This window comes from Talpa occidentalis, unplaced genomic scaffold, assembly GCF_014898055.3.
Source record: "Talpa occidentalis isolate TD23 unplaced genomic scaffold, MPIMG_talOcc4v2.1 talOcc4.4, whole genome shotgun sequence".
NCBI lineage: Eukaryota > Metazoa > Chordata > Mammalia > Eulipotyphla > Talpidae > Talpa > Talpa occidentalis.
This window is the reverse complement of record NW_023604295.1, coordinates 695443-715086: the sequence shown is the minus strand read 5'-3', so window position 1 is coordinate 715086 and position 19644 is coordinate 695443.

The following is a 19644-nucleotide window of genomic DNA, read 5'->3' as shown; positions in this document are numbered from 1 at the left end:
AGGACACCTTCTCCCCGGGGGCCAGGTCAGAAAGGAGGACCTGCGCCCGCCCAGAGCAGGGTCAGTTCTGACCCCACGGCCATGGCTGAGCCTCCCCGTGGCGGTCACCCCAGGCCACTGGCACCTGCGCCTCTTGGCAGAAAGGGAGTTTCCGGACCCTCGGAGCCTCCCGGGTGGGTGCGGTCCAGGGGCCGGCGTGGAGTGGGGACAGGGCACACGGTGGGCCTGGCTGTGGCGGTTTACTGGGCCTTGGGGCCGGGGCTGCAGGGCCTGGACACAGGCCTGGCCGGTGTGGACCCATGTGGATGCCCGGGCTCGGGGCCGGGGGCTGTGGGTTGGGATGGAGCCGCCTCACGGCAGGGTTCCAGCCAGGCCCCGAGGGCGGAATGGGCCACGCGGGCTGCTTCGTGGGGTCCCAGCGGCTGCTTCGGAACCTGCACGCCCAGGCCGGGCCTCAGGGACCCGGGCTTAGCAGCAGGCAGGGGCACCGCAGGGACCGGCCTGCAGACCAGGTGGGGCTGGAGGACGGGCAGGAAGGGGCCAGGCACCCGAGGGCCGGCAGCTCATGGGCACACAGGAGTTGGGCGCTCGGCCGGCGGCTGGCAGCAGAGGGGCGGCTGGTGTGGCACGGGGCGGTGGGGGGCCGCGGGTCAGCGCGGAGGACGGCTGGCCTGTGGCTCCTTCCCCGGCCGCCGTTTATTCGCGGCCTCCTCCTCCCGGCGCCAGTCGCTCGGGCTGCCCGCGGAAGCGCGGGGTTTCCTCGTCCCTGAGTCTGGGGAAGTGACTCAGGCAGCCGCTGCTTCTGGGCCGGAGGCTCCTGTGACTCAGCAGCTGTGGGGTTCCTGCCTCGCGGCCCCGTCGGACGGGGCACGGCCGTCGTGGGGGACGGGGCCACATCACGACGCCGAGGTCCTCCCGCGACGAACGCCCAGTGCTCTGTCCACACGACACCGCCTGGCTCGCCGCCCCGGGGCCTGTCGTGATCTGAGGCCTCGGAGACCCGGGCGCCAGGCTATGGCCCCCCCGGGCAGAGCGACCTCGCCCCGGTGGCCACGAGTCCCGAGCGCAGGCCCCGCACGCTGGAGTCTCGCCCCAGGACGGTCCCGCGCCCGCGGGGTCGGGACACCAGCGTGGGCTGCCCTTTGGCTCTGTCCGCGGGTCAAGGTCACATAAAACGGAGGCGCCTAGGCGGCCACGGCGGCCCCTCACCTGTGACCCAGGTCCCGAGAGGGACGTTCTGAACAGGCTCTCGGGTCGGACCCGGTCGGGACTCCACCGGCCGGCCCTGCTCTCCCCCTGCACCCCTCTCCTCCGGCTTCAGCTCTCCGTGGCCCCAAGCGTCACCGCGGGGCCGTGGGGCCCTCAGCTGGCTGCCGTGTCCACCCCCGAGCGCGGGTTTGTCTGGGTCCAGACGGCCGGTGCTCCCGCGCGCCTTGACGCCCCCCGCCCCCGCCCCGCGCCCCCCGCCCCGCGGCGCCCCGCGGCGCCCCGCTCCCCGGGGAGTGGCTCCTGCCGGCGGGCGCTTTCTCTCATCCTGGCTTGTCAGTGTAGCCGCCCCGCGCCCGGATGGGATGGGTGGTGCTCCCGGCCCGTGCATCTGTCGGTCGTTGTGTTTTTCAGGATCAAAATGCGGGGAGCTGCGCGTTATTTCTTGGAAAGGCGGGGACGCTTCCGCGTTCTTTCCGAGCTCGGCGCCGGCCCGGCCCGTGGGCCCCTTTGCTTCCTTGGTTCTGGTTCTCCGTCCTCTGCAGGCTGGCCGGTGCCTGCTGGACAGCGTGGCCCCCGCTTTCCTCCTGCCCTCCCCATCCTGTCCCCCTCCCTGCTCCCTCCTGCTCTCCTCCCCCTTCGCCCCCCTCCCCTCCCCTCCCCTCCCCTCCTGCCCTGCCCCCCTCCCCGCCCCCGTCGTCCTCTCCCCTCCTCCTCCCCCCTGCCCCTGCCCCCCAGCTTCTCTCAGGCCACCCGGAGGGGGTTGTCTCTCCCGTTACTTTCCAGCTCCAGGATTCCCGTTGTCCGTTGGTCGCAGTTTCCCTTTATCTGCCGAGTTTCCCTGTTCACCCACTCGTGAGAATAACTTCCCTGTCATTCTTCGTGCGTATTCTCTTTGATTCTTTGTAAGTCTTCTGAAACCAGTGTTCGCCAAACCAGTATCTGGACTCTCCGGTTTCGTTGCTATGGTTTCTTTTCCCCTTGAGCCGTGAGTTACCTTTTCCTACATCTTTTCATGTCTAGCGATTCTTGATTGTGTGTTGGGAATCAGGCCCCGTGCCCAGAGCCCGAATCCCGTCCCCCTTGGCTGGCCGTCGGCCCTGGCCCCAGCGGCCCTCGAGTGGCGCCCGCGTGGGCGCTCACCTGCAGCCGTGCAAAGTTCCGCGTGCGTCCTAAGCTCTGCATCTCGGCGGGACCGTTTCCTCTGGGGAGGCCGGGTGGTGGGCCAGGCCCGGTGGCGCCCCCAGCACGGCTCGCAGGAGTGTGGTGGGTGCTGGCATCTGCACTACGCAGAGCCACGGGCCTGTTGGTGGTCAGGAATGAACACATTCCCGCAAGGCTTTCAACTCGGCAGCCGCTTCTTCCAGGGACTTTCCAGAACATCATCTTCTGCATCGTATTCTTATGGTCAAGGGTGGAGGTGGAGGTGAAATGATGACCTTGGACTCTTTGTCCTGGCGGACAGAGGGCCGTGTGAGCACCTGGCCCAGGTCCACAGTCTCCAGCGAGACCCTCCCTGCTGGCTTTAGGGTCTTCAGAAGGACAGCCGCCCAAAGAGAGGAGGAGGCAGGGCTGGCAGGAGTGACTGTGCCCCCTCAGGAGACCCCAACAGATGGCACAAAGCCTGCTGCTCTGTGCTGGTCTCAGACCACACCGCCCCAAGGACCCTGAACCTGCCTCACCCGTCGCCAAGCTGGTGCAGTGGCTCAGGCACAGACTGTGCCCGCTGATCGTGTGGTCTGGCTGCCCGCCCCTCATTGCTCCCCTGGGACACAGGACTTGTTCCACGGCACCTCTAGCAGCTCTGCAGCCCCACCCTTCCACCCTGTCCTGTCTGAGCACCCTCTGTCCTTCCTGTGTGTCCCTGGGGGATCTGCCAGCTGGAGGGCCTGGGAGCCTCAGCTGGCAGACCTAACCCCAGGGAGGGCATCACACAGCAGCGTCCAGCGCCAGGTGGTGGACTCACAGAGAAGTGACTCAGGTGGGACTTTGGGGAATGAAACAGCAGCCAGATGGAGCCTCGGGGGTTTCCAAGAGTAACAAGGGATTGCAGAGGGGTCATTAGTCACGGAGATGATGGCCAAACAGGCCAGAGACATTTACAGCTGTGCACAAAGCGCAGGGAGGAAACAGGAAGTCCACAGGAAGCTTCCTGCTGTCAGGTCACCGCAGCTGGGTATAAAAGTCGCCCGGCAGGGAGCCGCAGACATCGCCTCCCTCCTCCACCACCACCTAGTCCACCGACATGACCTGCTCCAACTGCTCCTCCGGCTGCCCCTCGGGCTGCCCGGCCTCCGCGTGTGCGCCCCTGAGCTGCCGGCCCGTCGTGTGCCTGCGCCCCTCCTGCCAGCCGTCCGGGGGCTGCCAGCCCATGATGATCTGCCAGCCCTCCGGGGGCTGCCAGTCCTCGGGGGGCTCCCAGCCCATGATGATCTGCCAGCCCTCCGGGGGCTGCCAGTCCTCGGGGGGCTCCCTGCCCATGATGATCTGCCAGTCCTCCGGGGCTGCCAGTCCTCCTGCCAGTCCTCCGGCCCCACCCTGGTCTGCAGACCCATCTCCTGTGGCCTCCCTGCCTGCTGCGTGCCCGTGAGCTGCAGACCCATGGTGTGCATTGCCTCCTCCTGCCAGTCCTCTGGGGGATGCCAGTCCTCCTGCCAGTCCTCCGGCCCCACCCTGGTCTGCAGGCCCGTCCCCTGCGGCACCCCTGCCTGCTGCTGACCGCACATCTCCTCCCCAGCGGCTCCCAGGGCAGACGGACCTGCTCCTGCCCCCAGATCCTACATGCGGTCACATCCCCGTCACTTGGTACATGATGTGTGACATGCAGTCAAAAATAAGAAGACACTCGGGCCTCCAGGTGGCCTATGGGTTGGGTCTCAGGCTATCATCAAGAAGGCCTGAGCTCCATCTTGGCCAGGGAGTGACCCACATGGCGCAGCAGACCTCTCCTGTCTCCCCACTGCTCCCCTCAGCAGTGGTTCTCAGTAGATCTGCTGTTCTGCTCCCCACTCTGTCTCTGGTGAGTCCTCTCACGCCCCATACCTCTGCCCTGCACCCCAGTTTTTCTATGCAAAAATAAATAAAATATTTTTTAAAGTAAGAAGACACACAAAAAGCAAGAAAAATCAATTCAGTGTCAAGAGAAAAGGCAACCAACAAAACTGGACTCAAAATGGCCAGACAGACAATGCAGACTTGGGCCAGGGCACAGGCCCTGGCAGAGAGGGAGGGACTTCCTGTGAGCTCCCCGGAATGTGAGGTCAGAGAACTGGCCAGGGCTGAGGGTGAGGACCGGAAGGAGCAGGGCGCCAGGAGGAGGGAGCACCAAGAGGCGAAAAGGAAGCATGCTCACTCGCTTTCAACCAAGGGGCGCAGGGCAATCGGGAGGAAAGTCAGAGGCACAGACACGGCTGAAGAGAGAATCTGACACATCCCAGGGCGAAGCCAGACAGCCAAGGAGCCAGGGACCCCGCCCTGAGCTTCAGGGGGTGGAGTAAGGGGGGAGGCTCGGTGGTCGCTGAGCATCAGGGCCTGAAAGCGGTGGCCTGGGAGCTGGGGCGGGTCCCTGGCATTGTCCAGCCGGGGCCCAGGTCCAGCTCCCGCTGAGACCATCCGTTCCCTCCCGGAGGCCCAGGCGCATCTGCAGGACTGACACGGAGAGCCCCCTGCAGGGCCTGGTGTGGGGCAGGTGGGGACAGGAGACGTCGGGTGTGTCCTCGGTGGTCACCCTGCCGAGCGGGGCCAGCCCTGCCCTTCCCCAGGCGGCGCAGGGTCCTGGCCTGTCATCCTGGCGGCCCCGCAGGCCGGAGTCAGGATGCAACCAGTGGCTCCGGAGGCCAGGGCCCCACATGAGCCGGCAGGATCCCAGTCATCCCTGCAGGAAGAGGCACAAAATGGGGCACAACACTGGCCAGACCTGAGCCCGGGGCTGCTATGCTCCCCCCACCCTGCCTCTGCCTGCTGCCAAGCACCCTTCCCTCGTCCGGGAGGTCTGCCCAGGCTGTGCAGCCGCACACAAGAGACCAGCTCTGCCTCGGGATTCCCATCCCACAGGCAGAGGCCCGGCCCAGCGCCCGGCTTCCACCCCTCCCTCACCCCGCCTGCCACGCGCTCCCGGCTTGCTTGAGTCTGAAGCAGCCTGTTCCCGTACCTGCTCCAGCGCTGGAGTGTCGGGTTTTAGCCTCTTCCTCGGGTCCCGTGTCCTGAAACTTTGCTCCCTAAGAGGCGCCCAGTGTACAAAGCTGGCACCACAGACGTGGGAGAGGGCGGCTTCTGCCCCCAGCACTGTCCGCAGCACTCTAGCTCCCGGGGCTCACACACCCCCAAGCTCCAGCTATAGCAGCAGCCTGTGCTGCCCTGGGCCCGAGCACTATGTGGTCGAGTGTGTGTGCACTTCTTGAGTGTCACAAACAGGCATGTGCAGGAGCACCCATGAGCACGGCGTGTGTGCAGGTTGAGTGTGCACACCTGGGTGCACGCCATGTATGTGTGATGCCAATTGCGTGCACGAGTGTGTGTGCGTGCTGCCCTATGAGCAGTGTGTGTGTGCATGAGCGTACACGTGCGTGTGTGCACAGTGAAGTATGTGTTGTGGTATGTGCATGTCTGAGCACGTGTGTGCACATGCCCAGATGACCCCTTCCATCGTTGACGTCCTCTCATCCAACGCCCCCTGCCCCCACTGAAGCAAACTGCTGGGCCAGCCCCCTGAGGACAAGTCCATGTGCGACTCCACGCTCGTCACCACCCGGATGTAAAGGAAGCCGTTGGAAGCCCCAGGTGATGGCCGGTGACTGCAATGCGGGGCCTGCCTCTCCCTGTCCACAGCAAGGCAAGGACTCAAGATCGCTGCCCAGAGGGCTGACGCCCCAAATCCCAGGGCTGGTATGGGGTACAGCCTGTGCTGACATCCGGTCCCTAAGAGCCAGCTGGGAAGATGGATGAGCCACCCGGTGGGTGTCCAGCTGGGGCACAGGGCAGCACTGTGAAGGCCACTGCCTCTCAGGGGAGCTCTGAAGACTCCTGACAAGCAGAAGGTGTGGCCTGGGCTTCCTCCCGGGGAGTGAGGGTGCGGCTCTCCAGCCCCAGGACTGACAGCCCCCGGGCCTGGCCAGGGTGGAGCCAGTACCGGCCCCAGGCAACCACTGTCCTGCTGGCCAGTCTCCAGGTGGAGCCCTGCCCTCTACAGGGCCAGCAGAGAGGTCACACAACCCAAAGCCACCAGCAGCGCTGAGGACCAAGACCAGGACTCACACAGAGGTCGGGAGAGCCAGTGCAGTTGTGGGGAGCGCAGAGAGTACGTTCCAGAAGACCACTCAGGATGGTGCCCCAGTGCATCAGCGCTCCAGAGGAACTGAGGGATGTGGCGGATGCTCAGCCCGTGTGAGAGGAGCAGGCTCCAGACTCCACCCTCTCCTCGTGTCCACGTCGGAGAGGTCCCGATAGGATAGCCAGCACCATGGCTGACACGTGTGGGCTCTGACTGGAGAGGGTGTGCCCGAGCCCCAGGACAGGCCCCCAGGCAACCCAGAGACCCCACAACCTGCTCACCACCTGCTGCCCGCAGGCAAGGAGCAACACCAGCCATAGACAGATGGGCTCACCGTGGCCATGCCGCCTGCCTGGGACCACCCAGCCTGAGGCAGCACCAGATCACCTCTCCACCCCCCTGGAACCCAACAAGGATGGACCCTGGGCAAAGGAGACACTGAGGCAGGTGCCAATCCACTTCCTCCATAGTCATGGGCTAGATAGCTGGGCACTGAAAGTGAAGAGACAAGGAGCAGAGTGACCAGTTTATTGACTACATGGGGGGCTCCCCTGGAGACAGAGAAGACCCTGGACCAGGACCGCCAGAGGGGCTGACAGGGGCATTCACAGGCTGGATCATTCACAGGCTGTCACTCCAGAGTTCAGGGGTTCGACGAGCCTGATTTCATTGACCGCATGTAGGATCTGGGGGCAGGAGCAGGTCCGTCTGCCCTGGGAGCCGCTGGGGAGGAGATGTGCGGTCAGCAGCAGGCAGGGGTGCCGCAGGGGACGGGCCTGCAGACCAGGGTGGGGCCGGAGGACTGGCAGGAGGACTGGCATCCCCCAGAGGACTGGCAGGAGGAGGCAATGCACACCATGGGTCTGCAGCTCACGGGCACGCAGCAGGCAGGGAGGCCACAGGAGATGGGTCTGCAGACCAGGGTGGGGCCGGAGGACTGGCAGGAGGACTGGCAGCCCCCGGAGGACTGGCAGATCATCATGGGCAGGGAGCCCCCCGAGGACTGGCAGCCCCCGGAGGGCTGGCAGATCATCATGGGCTGGGAGCCCCCCGAGGACTGGCAGCCCCCGGAGGGCTGGCAGATCATCATGGGCTGGCAGCCCCCGGACGGCTGGCAGGAGGGGCGCAGGCACACGACGGGCCGGCAGCTCAGGGGCGCACACGCGGAGGCCGGGCAGCCCGAGGGGCAGCCGGAGGAGCAGTTGGAGCAGGTCATGTCGGTGGACTAGGTGGTGGTGGAGGAGGGAGGCGATGTCTGCGGCTCCCTGCCGGGCGACTTTTATACCCAGCTGCGGTGACCTGACAGCAGGAAGCTTCCTGTGGACTTCCTGTTTCCTCCCTGCGCTTTGTGCACAGCTGTAAATGTCTCTGGCCTGTTTGGCCATCATCTCCGTGACTAATGACCCCTCTGCAATCCCTTGTTACTCTTGGAAACCCCCCGAGGCTCCATCTGGCTGCTGTTTCATTCCCCAAAGTCCCACCTGAGTCACTTCTCTGTGAGTCCACCACCTGGCGCTGGACGCTGCTGTGTGATGCCCTCCCTGGGGGTTAGGTCTGCCAGCTGAGGCTCCCAGGCCCTCCAGCTGGCAGATCCCCCAGGGACACACAGGAAGGACAGAGGGTGCTCAGACAGGACAGGGTGGAAGGGTGGGGCTGCAGAGCTGCTAGAGGTGCCGTGGAACAAGTCCTGTGTCCCAGGGGAGCAATGAGGGGCGGGCAGCCAGACCACACGATCAGCGGGCACAGTCTGTGCCTGAGCCACTGCACCAGCTTGGCGACGGGTGAGGCAGGTTCAGGGTCCTTGGGGCGGTGTGGTCTGAGACCAGCACAGAGCAGCAGGCTTTGTGCCATCTGTTGGGGTCTCCTGAGGGGGCACAGTCACTCCTGCCAGCCCTGCCTCCTCCTCTCTTTGGGCGGCTGTCCTTCTGAAGACCCTAAAGCCAGCAGGGAGGGTCTCGCTGGAGACTGTGGACCTGGGCCAGGTGCTCACACGGCCCTCTGTCCGCCAGGACAAAGAGTCCAAGGTCATCATTTCACCTCCACCTCCACCCTTGACCATAAGAATACGATGCAGAAGATGATGTTCTGGAAAGTCCCTGGAAGAAGCGGCTGCCGAGTTGAAAGCCTTGCGGGAATGTGTTCATTCCTGACCACCAACAGGCCCGTGGCTCTGCGTAGTGCAGATGCCAGCACCCACCACACTCCTGCGAGCCGTGCTGGGGGCGCCACCGGGCCTGGCCCACCACCCGGCCTCCCCAGAGGAAACGGTCCCGCCGAGATGCAGAGCTTAGGACGCACGCGGAACTTTGCACGGCTGCAGGTGAGCGCCCACGCGGGCGCCACTCGAGGGCCGCTGGGGCCAGGGCCGACGGCCAGCCAAGGGGGACGGGATTCGGGCTCTGGGCACGGGGGCCTGATTCCCAACACACAATCAAGAATCGCTAGACATGAAAAGATGTAGGAAAAGGTAACTCACGGCTCAAGGGGAAAAAGAAACCATAGCAACGAAACCGGAGAGTCCAGATACTGGTTTGGCGAACACTGGTTTCAGAAGACTTACAAAGAATCAAAGAGAATACGCACGAAGAATGACAGGGAAGTTATTCTCACGAGTGGGTGAACAGGGAAACTCGGCAGATAAAGGGAAACTGCGACCAACGGACAACGGGAATCCTGGAGCTGGAAAGTAACGGGAGAGACACCCCCTCCGGGTGGCCTGAGAGAAGCTGGGGGCAGGGGCAGGGGGAGGAGGAGGGAGAGGACGACGGGGGCGGGGAGGGGGGCAGGGCAGGAGGGGAGGGGAGGGGAGGGGGGGGGCGAGGGGGAGGAGAGCAGGAGGGAGCAGGGAGGGGGACAGGATGGGGAGGGCAGGAGGAAAGCGGGGGCCACGCTGTCCAGCAGGCACCGGCCAGCCTGCAGAGGACGGAGAACCAGAACCAAGGAAGCAAAGGGGCCCACGGGCCGGGCCGGCGCCGAGCTCGGAAAGAACGCGGAAGCGTCCCCGCCTTTCCAAGAAATAACGCGCAGCTCCCCGCATTTTGATCCTGAAAAACACAACGACCGACAGATGCACGGGCCGGGAGCACCACCCATCCCATCCGGGCGCGGGCGGCTACACTGACAAGCCAGGATGAGAGAAAGCGCCCGCCGGCAGGAGCCACTCCCCGGGGAGCGGGGCGCCGCGGGGCGCCGCGGGGCGGGGCGCGGGGCGGGGGCGGGGGCGTCCTCAAGGCGCGCGGGAGCACCGGCCGTCTGGACCCAGACAAACCCGCGCTCGGGGGTGGACACGGCAGCCAGCTGAGGGCCCCACGGCCCCCGCGGTGACGCTTGGGGCCACGGAGAGCTGAAGCCGGAGGAGAGGGGTGCAGGGGGAGAGCAGGGCCGGCCGGTGGAGTCCCGACCGGGTCCGACCCGAGAGCCTGTTCAGAACGTCCCTCTCGGGACCTGGGTCACAGGTGAGGGGCCGCCGTGGCCGCCTAGGCGCCTCCGTTTTATGTGACCTTGACCCGCGGACAGAGCCAAAGGGCAGCCCACGCTGGTGTCCCGACCCCGCGGGCGCGGGGACCGTCCTGGGGCGAGACTCCAGCAGTGCGGGGCCTGCGCTCGGGGCTCGTGGCCGCCGGGGCGAGGTCGCTCTGCCCGGGGGGGCCATAGCCTGGCGCCCGGGTCTCCGAGGCCTCAGATCACGACAGGCCCCGGGGCGGCGAGCCAGGCGGTGTCGTGTGGACAGAGCACTGGGCGTTCGTCGCGGGAGGACCTCGGCGTCGTGATGTGGCCCGGTCCCCCACGACGGCCGTGCCCCGTCCGACGGGGCCGCGAGGCAGGAACCCCACAGCTGCTGAGTCACAGGAGCCTCGGCCCAGAAGCAGCGGCTGCCTGAGTCACTTCCCCAGACTCAGGGACGAGGAAACCCCGCGCTTCCGCGGGCAGCCCGAGCGGCTGGCGCCGGGAGGAGGAGGCCGCGAATAAACGGCGGCCGGGGAAGGAGCCACAGGCCAGCCGTCCTCCGCGCTGACCCGCGGCCCCCCACCGCCCCGTGCCACACCAGCCGCCCCTCTGCTGCCAGCCAGCTGCTTAAGTGCCCGGCTCCTGCCATGTGCCCTGCTGTATACCTGTGAGTTGCTGGCCTGTGAGTTGCTGGAGATGGAATTAGGGCAACAGCCGCAGGCATGGGGAGCCGGTGGGGCCCTCAGAGGACAGCGCCGCAGTCAGGAGGGGCGAGGCTCTGGCCTGCTGTCCAGGAGGTTGAGCGGTGCAGGCCCCACTACAGCAGGCACATCCGGTCCAGGCCAAGCCTGCACCCAGCAGACCATGTGCCGCAGAGCACCCAGACTCTGGCGGGTGGGAGCGCGCCCACACGGGAGGGGGAGGGGAGCCCAGCGGCCCAGCACCACCCCACTGCACTTGTGCACGCAAGCAGGTGGCGATTAAATAATAAACTCTTTAAAAAACTGTCAAGACAGGACCTCCCCAGTGGCACAGCGGGTTGAGCACCGCACTGTGAAGCTGTCTGCAGCATCTGCAGCACGGGTTGGAATCCCAGATGGCCAGGGAGCAACCCACAGGGCGCAGCAGACCTCTCCTGTCGCGCCCGCTGCTCCCCTCAGCAGTGTACTTCGTCAGTCTGCCTGTTCTGCTCCCCGCTCTGTCTCTGGTGAATCCTCTCATCCTCCTACGCCTCTGGCCAGGACCCCAGCTCTTGTATAAAAATAAATAAATCTTTAACAAATAAAAACTATCAAGACAAGTCACAGGGAAATTATAAAATCGAGATCAATTAAAATCGAAACAGAACAGACTAAAACGTGTGGGACGCAGGCAGAGCATGGAGGGGAAGTCAAGGCTCCAAATGGCCCACTGACAAAGAAGCTCGTGAGTCTGTCCGCCTCGAACAACTGGACAAACAAGAGCAAACTAAACCCGCCGGCAGGGAGGAAATGAGGGAGATGGCGGTGGACATAAGTGACGCAGAAGGTAAATAGGAGAAAGGCTAAAAACCAAAGGCCGGTTCTTCGGAAAGTGTAATAAAATCGGCTCCCGAAGAAAGGAAAGAAAATGCAGAGAGCTAAACTCAGGAATGCTTTGGGCTTGGGTGACGTCACAGGGAATCCCCCCAAGACGCAAGGAGCAACCCGAGGCCTCCAACTCTTCCGGGGGAGCTGCCCCCATCAAGGGAGGGAGGGCAGCAGAGGCGGTGTCCTCCACCAGGTGCCAGCTGAGCGGGCAGCCGAGGAAGGGGGTAAATGCCCGGCCCGGTGCCTGTGCCAGGCTGCGGCATCCGCAGGGGGCGGCGAGGAGCGGCGCCCCTGGGCGCACGCAGGACGCGGCGGAAAAAACCAGCAGTCTCCCGTCTGAAAAAGCCTCGGAAAGCGAGGAGTGGAAGGGACATCCCGCAACATCGTGACAGGCCTTTGTGGAAGACCCACTAAGGCCTCGCCCTGCAGGGGAGGGGCGCCCCTCCCGCCCAGGCCCCGAGCGGAGCAGAACGTCCCCGCAGCCAGGCCTGCGAGCAGGACGCCGAAGCGGGGCAGGAGGAAGTAAAATTGTCTCTGCTTTGAGCAGATCCGTGTCTACCTCCTCCAGAGCGTTGCTGGAGCTAACGAAAGAACTGAAGGAGACTTCAGGGTTCAAGATCAACGCACGAATCAGACGTGTTTCTGCACAGCAGCAAGGAACAGTCCAGAAAGGGTCCCCTCACAGGCACACCCGAGAGCAGGATTCGCAGGAATGAATCTAAGCAGCGGGTCACGGGGCAGTTTCAGCTGGGGGGATGGAAAGTTCTGGAGATGGATGGCGGCCAAGGTTACACGCCATGGGAGGGAACTCCTCGCCACCGAGCCGGGCATGCAGTGTAGCTGGCGGCCAGACAGACAGAGGGCAGGCGAGAGAGCGCCGGCGGGTGGGAGGGAGGACGGCAGACACACAGACGGATCTTCAATCCACAACGGAGCCCTCAGGCAGAGGAAGGTGCTCGGGCGCCCCCCTGGGGACGGGGCCCAGATCATGCGGGACGCAGGCGGGCGTGGAGGGCGGGGGCCGAGGTTGCCGGCGGGCACCTGGGGCAGGCCCGGCGGAGTCCCCACGTGCACCTGTCAGGGGCGCTCTGGAGCTCTGGACAAGAGGCCGTGCCCCCCTCGTCCCTGCCACCCACCCTCACCAAGCGCAGGGCTCCCCTCCAGGCTGGGTCTCCGGGGAGCCTCACTCACCAGCACCCGGGGCGGGGAGACCAGAGACGAGACGCCGGGGGAGGCGGGGAGGTGGAGAGGGCCGGTGGGGCCGCACATCTCCCTCGCACAACGCGCAGGTGCCGGCTGGGAGCTGACAGCTCGAGGCCCTGGAGAGGGGTGGACCCCGGGGGTTGGCAAATGCCGCCCAGACGGCTCTCCCCGTGCGAGACCAGGCCCTGCGCCTCTGGCCGGGGCTCCTCTGCTCCTCCACTGTGGGTCCCCTCCAGGCCAGACTGGCCAAGCACCCCGGTTCTCAGCCGAGGTTTGGAAACGCTTATTCCGCCCCCGCGGCGGCCGTCACAGCTCTGCACGCTCTCGCGACCCCTCCACATCTCCGGCGGCGGCCCCTGTCCCGGGCCAGGCCTGTGCCCCAGCACAGCCCCTCACAGGGCGCCGCCAGCTCCAGCCACCTCCATCCGGCCCCGTGACAGCCCCGAAGTCTGTGCGACCTCCCTCGACCCCAGCCGGCCGGGGCGCCCACCATGGGTGGAACACAGACCCAGAGAGACGCTGCGCTGGGCTCGCGAGCTGCTGGCCCCAGGCCGCATGCAGGGCGGGTGGTCCCGGGACCCCCCTGGGTTCGAGCCCCTCTGAGTGCATGGAGCTGAGGACCCGCTTGGGGCCCGGGGCAGCTTCCTGGGGGCCACCCACATGGCAGCCGGCTCACCGGTAAGGGGTGGTGACCCCCATTGCGTGCAGTGACTCCCCACATGCGGGCAGGCGGAGTGGCCGGGCCAGCAGCATCAAGCCAGGAGCCTGGCCCTCATGGGTGGGGGTCCCCACAGAGGGGCTGCCGGGCCACCCTGGGCCAGGTCGCATTTCTCCTGGCCACCCGCAGGTGGGCCCAAGACACCCTTAGGTGGGCTCCCCCTGAGACCCCCATGAGGCTCTGCCACGCAAGCCCTGAGCTGGGGGAGAGAACACCGTGCCCGCCCCGCCCCCAGCTCCCTGAGCGCAGCTGGGCCATGCCCGGGCGCCCAGTGCCATGGCAGCTCCTTCAGACTCCTTCAGCACGTGATGCCAGTGGGGATGGGACATGGACGGCGTGACCAAAGGCCAAGGCAAGGCCGGTGTCCTGGGAGCACGTCAGGGTTTGGCAGGAAGCCAGGTGCAGACCCAGAGCATACATCAGGGTTCCCAGAGAGCAGGAAGCTCCTTTATCAAAGCAAGTGTCTCTGTTGCCTAATCGCTATGCAACAAAAAATGTCCTCATCTAACAGCTGAGAAGTTTAAAAAAAAAAATGGTGTCACGGTGACCATGTGTGTGAGGTAATGGGTGTGAGGTGCCCTGTGTGAGGTGACTGTGAGGTGCTATGAGGTGACCAGTGTGAGGTGATCAGTGTGAGGTGACTGTGTGAAGTGACTGGTGTGAGGGAACTGTATGAGGTAACCGGTGTGAGGTGAATTGTGTGAGGTGACCAGTGTGAGGTAAACTGTGAGATGACTGTGCGAGGTGACCAGTGTGAGGTGACTGTGTGAGGTGATCTGTGTGAGGTGATCTATGTGAGGTGACCTGTGTGAGGTGACTGTGTGAGGTGACTGGTGTGAGGTGACTGTGTGAAGTGACTGGTGTGAGGAGACTGTGTGAGGTGATCTATGTGAGGTGAATGTGTGAGGTGACTGTGTGAGATGACTGGTGTGAGGTGCCCTGGGTAAGGTGACTGTGTGAGGTGATCTGTGTGAGATGACTAGTGTGAGGTACCCTCTGTGATGTGACTGTGTGAGGTGACTGTGTGAGGTGATCTGTGTCAGTTGACCAGGATGAGGTGACTGTGTGAGGTGCCCTGTGTGAGGTAACCAGTGTGAGGTGACTGTGTGAGGTGAATGGTGTAAAGTGCCCTATGTGATGTGACCTGTGTGAGGTGACTGTGTGAGCTGATCTGTGTGAGGTGACCAGTCTAAGGTGACTCTGTGAGGTGCCCTGTGTGAGGAAACCGGTGTGAGGTGACTGTGTGAGGTGATCTGTGTGAGGTGACTGTGAGAGGTGACAGTGTAAGGAGATCTGTGTGAGGTGACTGGAGTAAAGTGCCCTGTGTGAGGTGATCTGTGAGATGACTGGTGTGAGGTGCCCTGTGAGAGGTGACCTGTGTAAGGTGACTGTATGAGGTGATCTGTGTGAGGTGACCGGTGTGAGGTGACTGGTTTGAGGTGCCCTGTGTGAGGTGACCGGCGTGAGGTGATCTGTGTGAGGTGACTTGAGTAAAGGGCCCTGTGTGAGGTGACCTGTGTGAGATAACTGTGCGAGGTGACCAGTGTGAGGTGACTGGTGTGAGGTGCCCTGTGTGAGGTAACCGGTGTGAGGTGAACTGTGTGAGGTGACTGTGTGAGGTGATCTGTGCGAGATGACTGCTGTGGGATGCCCTGTGTGAGGTGATCTGTGTGAGGTGACTGGTGTAAAGTGCCCTGTGTGAAGTGACCTGTGTGAGGTGACTGTGTGAGGTGATCTGTGTGAGGTGACCAGTGTAAGGTGACTGTGTGATGTGATCTGTGTGAGTTGACCGGTGTGAGGTGACTGTGTGAGGTGATCTGTGTGAGGTGACTCGAGTAAAGGGCCCTGTGTGAGGTGACCAGTGTGAGGTGACTGGTGTGAGGTGCCCTGTGTGAGGTGAATGGTGTGAGGTGACTGTGTGAGGAGACCAGTGTGAGGTGACTGGTTTGAGGTGCCCTGTGTGAGGTGACCTGTGTGAGGTGACTTGTGAGGTGATCTGTGAGATGACTGGTGTAAGGTGCCCTGTGTGAGGTGACCTTTGTGAGGTGTCTGTGTGAGGTGACCAGTGTGAGGTGACTGTGTGAGGTGATCTGTGTGAGGTGACCTGTGTGAGGTGACTTTGTGAGGTGATCTGTGTGAGGTGACTGGTGTAAAGTGCCGGTGTGAGGTGACCTGTGTGAGGTGACTTTGTGAGGTGATTGGTGTTAGGTGACCAGTGTGAGGAGACTGGTTTGAGGTGCCCTGTGTGAGGTGACTGTGTGAGGTGACTGTATGAGGTGACCGGTGTGACGTGAACTGTGTGATGTGACTGTGTGAGATGATCTGTGTGAGATCACTGGTGTGAGGTGCCCTGTGTGTGGTGACTGTGTGAGGTGATCTGTGTGAGATGACAGGTATGAGGTGCCCTGTGTGAGGTGACCGGTGTGAGGTGACTGTGTGAAGTGATCTCTGTGAGGTGACCAGTGTAAGGTGACAGTGTGAGGTGCCCTGTGTGAGATGACTGGTGTGAGGTGACTGTGTGAGGTGGTCTGCGTGAGGTGACTGGAGTAAAGTATCCTGTGTGAGGTGACGTGTGTGAGGTGACTGTGTGAGGTGATCTGTGTGAGCTGACCTGTGTGAGGTGACTGTGTGAGGTGACTGTGTAAGGTGATCTGTGTGAGGTGAATGGTGTAAAGTGCCCTGTGTGAGGTGACTGTGTGAGGTGCCCTGTGTGAAGTGACTGGTGTGAGGTGACTCTGTGAGGTGATCTGTGTGAGGTGACCAGTGAGGTGACTGGTTGACGTGCCATGAGTGAGGTGCCCTGTGTGAGGTTACTGTGTGAGGTGATCTGTGTGAGGTGACTATGTGAGTTGATATGTGTGAGGTGACTGGAGTAAAGTGCCCGGTGTGAGGTGACCTATGTGAGGTGACTGTGTGAGGTGATCTGTGTGAGGTGACTCCAGTAAAGTGCCCTGTGTGAGGTGACTGTATGAGGTGATCTTGTGTGGTGACTGGGGTAAAGTGCCCTGTGTGAGGTGACCCCTGTGAGGTGACCAGTGTAAGGTGACAGTGTGAGGTGACCGGTGTGAGGTGACTGTGTGAGATGATCTGTGTGAGGTGACCAGAGTAAAGTGTCCTGTGTGAGGTGACCTATGTGAGGTGACTGTGAGGTGATCTGTGTGAGATGACAGGTATGAGGTGCCCTGTGTGAGGTGACCGGTGTGAGGTGACTGTGTGAAGTGATCTCTGTGAGGTGACCAGTGTAAGGTGACAGTGTGAGGTGCCCTGTGTGAGATGACTGGTGTGAGGTGACTGTGTGAGGTGGTCTGCGTGAGGTGACTGGAGTAAAGTATCCTGTGTGAGGTGACGTGTGTGAGGTGACTGTGTGAGGTGATCTGTGTGAGCTGACCTGTGTGAGGTGACTGTGTGAGGTGACTGTGTAAGGTGATCTGTGTGAGGTGAATGGTGTAAAGTGCCCTGTGTGAGGTGACTGTGTGAGGTGCCCTGTGTGAAGTGACTGGTGTGAGGTGACTCTGTGAGGTGATCTGTGTGAGGTGACCAGTGAGGTGACTGGTTGACGTGCCATGAGTGAGGTGCCCTGTGTGAGGTTACTGTGTGAGGTGATCTGTGTGAGGTGACTATGTGAGTTGATATGTGTGAGGTGACTGGAGTAAAGTGCCCGGTGTGAGGTGACCTATGTGAGGTGACTGTGTGAGGTGATCTGTGTGAGGTGACTCCAGTAAAGTGCCCTGTGTGAGGTGACTGTATGAGGTGATCTTGTGTGGTGACTGGGGTAAAGTGCCCTGTGTGAGGTGACCCCTGTGAGGTGACCAGTGTAAGGTGACAGTGTGAGGTGACCGGTGTGAGGTGACTGTGTGAGATGATCTGTGTGAGGTGACCAGAGTAAAGTGTCCTGTGTGAGGTGACCTATGTGAGGTGACTGTGAGGTGATCTGTGTGAGGTGACCAGTGTGAGGTGACTGGTGTGAGGTGCCCTGTGTGAGGTGCCCGTGTGAGGTGACTGTGTGAGGTGACCAGTGTGATGTGAACTGTGTGAGAGTACTGGTGTGAGGTGCCCTGTGTGAGGTGATCTGTGTGAGGTGACCAGTGTAAGGTGACAGTGTGAGGTGCCCTGTGTGAGTAGACCGGTGTGAGGTGACACTCTGAGGTGATTTGTGTGAGTTGACCGGTGTGAGGTTACTGTGTGAGGTGATCTGTGTGAGTTAACCAGTGTGAGGTGACTGTGTGAGGTGATCTGTGTGAGATGACTGGTGTGAAGTACCCTGTGTGAGGTGACCTGTGTGAGGTGACTGTCGAGGGATCTGTGTGAAGTGGCCAGTGTGAGGTGACTGGCATGAGGTGCCCTGAGTGAGGTGACCGGTGTGAGGTAACTGTGTGAGGTGATCTGTGTGAGGTGGCCAGTGTATGGTGACTGGTGTGAGGTGCCCTGTGTGAGGTGACCGGTGTGAGATGACTTTGTGAGGTGATTGGTGTGAGGTGACTGTGTGAGGTGATCTGTGCGAGATGACTGGTGTGAGGTTCCCTGTGTGAGGTGACCTGTGTGAGGTGGTCTGTGTGAGATGACTGGTGTGAGGTGACTGTGAGGTGACTGTGTGATGTGATCTGTATGAGGTGACTGGTGTGAGGTGCCCTGTGTGAGGTGACCTGTGTGAGGTGTCTGTGTGAGGTGATCTGTGTGAAGTGGCCAGTGTGAGGTGCCCTGTGTGAGGTGACTATGTGAGGTGATCTGTGCGAGATGACTAGTGTGAGGTGCCCTGTGTGAGGTGACTGTGTGAGGTGATCTGTGTGAGGTGACTGGAGTAAAGTGCCCTGTGTTAGGTGACCTGTGTGATGTGACTGTGTGAGGTGATCTGTGTGTGTTGACCGGTGTGAGGTGACTGTGTGAGGTGATCTGTGTGAGGTGACCAGTGTAAGGTCTGGTGTGAGGTACCCTGTGTGAGGTGACCTGTGTGAGGTGACTGTGTGAGGTGATCAGTGTGAGGTGATGGGAGTAAGTGTCCTGTGTGAGGTTCCCTGTGAGGTGACCGGTGTGAGGTGACTGTGTGAAGTTATCTGTGTGAGGTGACCAGTGTAAGGTGACAGTGTGAGGTGCCCTGTGTGAGGTGACCGGTGTGAGGTGCCCTGTGTGAGGTGACCAATGTGAGGTGACTGTGTGAGGTGATCTGTGTGAGGTGACCAGAGTAAAGTGTCCTGTGTGAGGTGACCTATGTGAGGTGACCAGTGTGAGGTGACAGGTGTGAGGTGCCCTGTGTGAGGTGACCAGTGTGAGGTGATCTGTGTGAGGTGACCAGTGTGAGGTGACTGTGTGAGGTGATCTGTGTGAGGTGACTGGAGTAAAGTGCCCGGTGTGAGGTGACCTGTGTGAGGTAACTTTGTGAGGTGATCTGTGTTAGGTGACCAGTGTGAGGAGACTGGTGTGAAGTGCCCTGTGTGAGGTGACTGTGTGAGGTGATCTGTGTGAGATGACTGGTGTGAGGTGCCCTGTGTGAGGTGACCAGTGTGAGATGACTGTGTGAGGTGATCTGTGTGAGGTGACCAGTGTAAGGTGACAGTGTGAGGTGCCCTGTGTGAAGTGACCGGTGTGAGGTGACTCTCTGAGGTGATTTGTGTGAGTTGACCGGTGTGAATTTACTGTGTGAGGTGATCTGTGTGAGATGACTGGTGTGAAGTACCCTGTGTGAGGTGACCTGTGTGAGGTGACTGTCGAGGGATCTTGTGAGGTGGCTAACGTGAGGTGACTGGTGTGAGGTGCCCTGAGTGAGGTGACCGGTGTGAGGTGATCTGTGTGAGGTGACCAGTGTATGGTGACTGGTGTGAGGTGCCCTGTGTGAGGTGACCGGTGTGAGGTGACTTTGTGAGGTGATCGGTGTGAGGTGACTGTGTGAGGTGATCTGTGCGAGATGACTGGTGTGAGGTTCCCTGTGTGAGGTGACGTGTGTGAGGTGACTCTGTGAGGTGACTGTGTGAGGTGATCTGTATGAGGTGACTGGTGTTAGGTGCCCTGTGTGAGGTGACTTTGTGAGGTGATATGTGTTAGGTGACCAGTGTGAGGAGACTGGTGTGAGGTGTCCTTGTGAGGTGACTATATGAGGTGACCGGTGTGACGTGAACTGTGTGAGGTGACTGTGTGAGGTGATCTGTGTGAGGTGACTGGAGTAAAGTGGCCTGTGTAAGGGGACCAGTGTGAGGTGACTGTGTGAGGTGACTGTGTGAGGTGACTGTGTAAGGTGATCT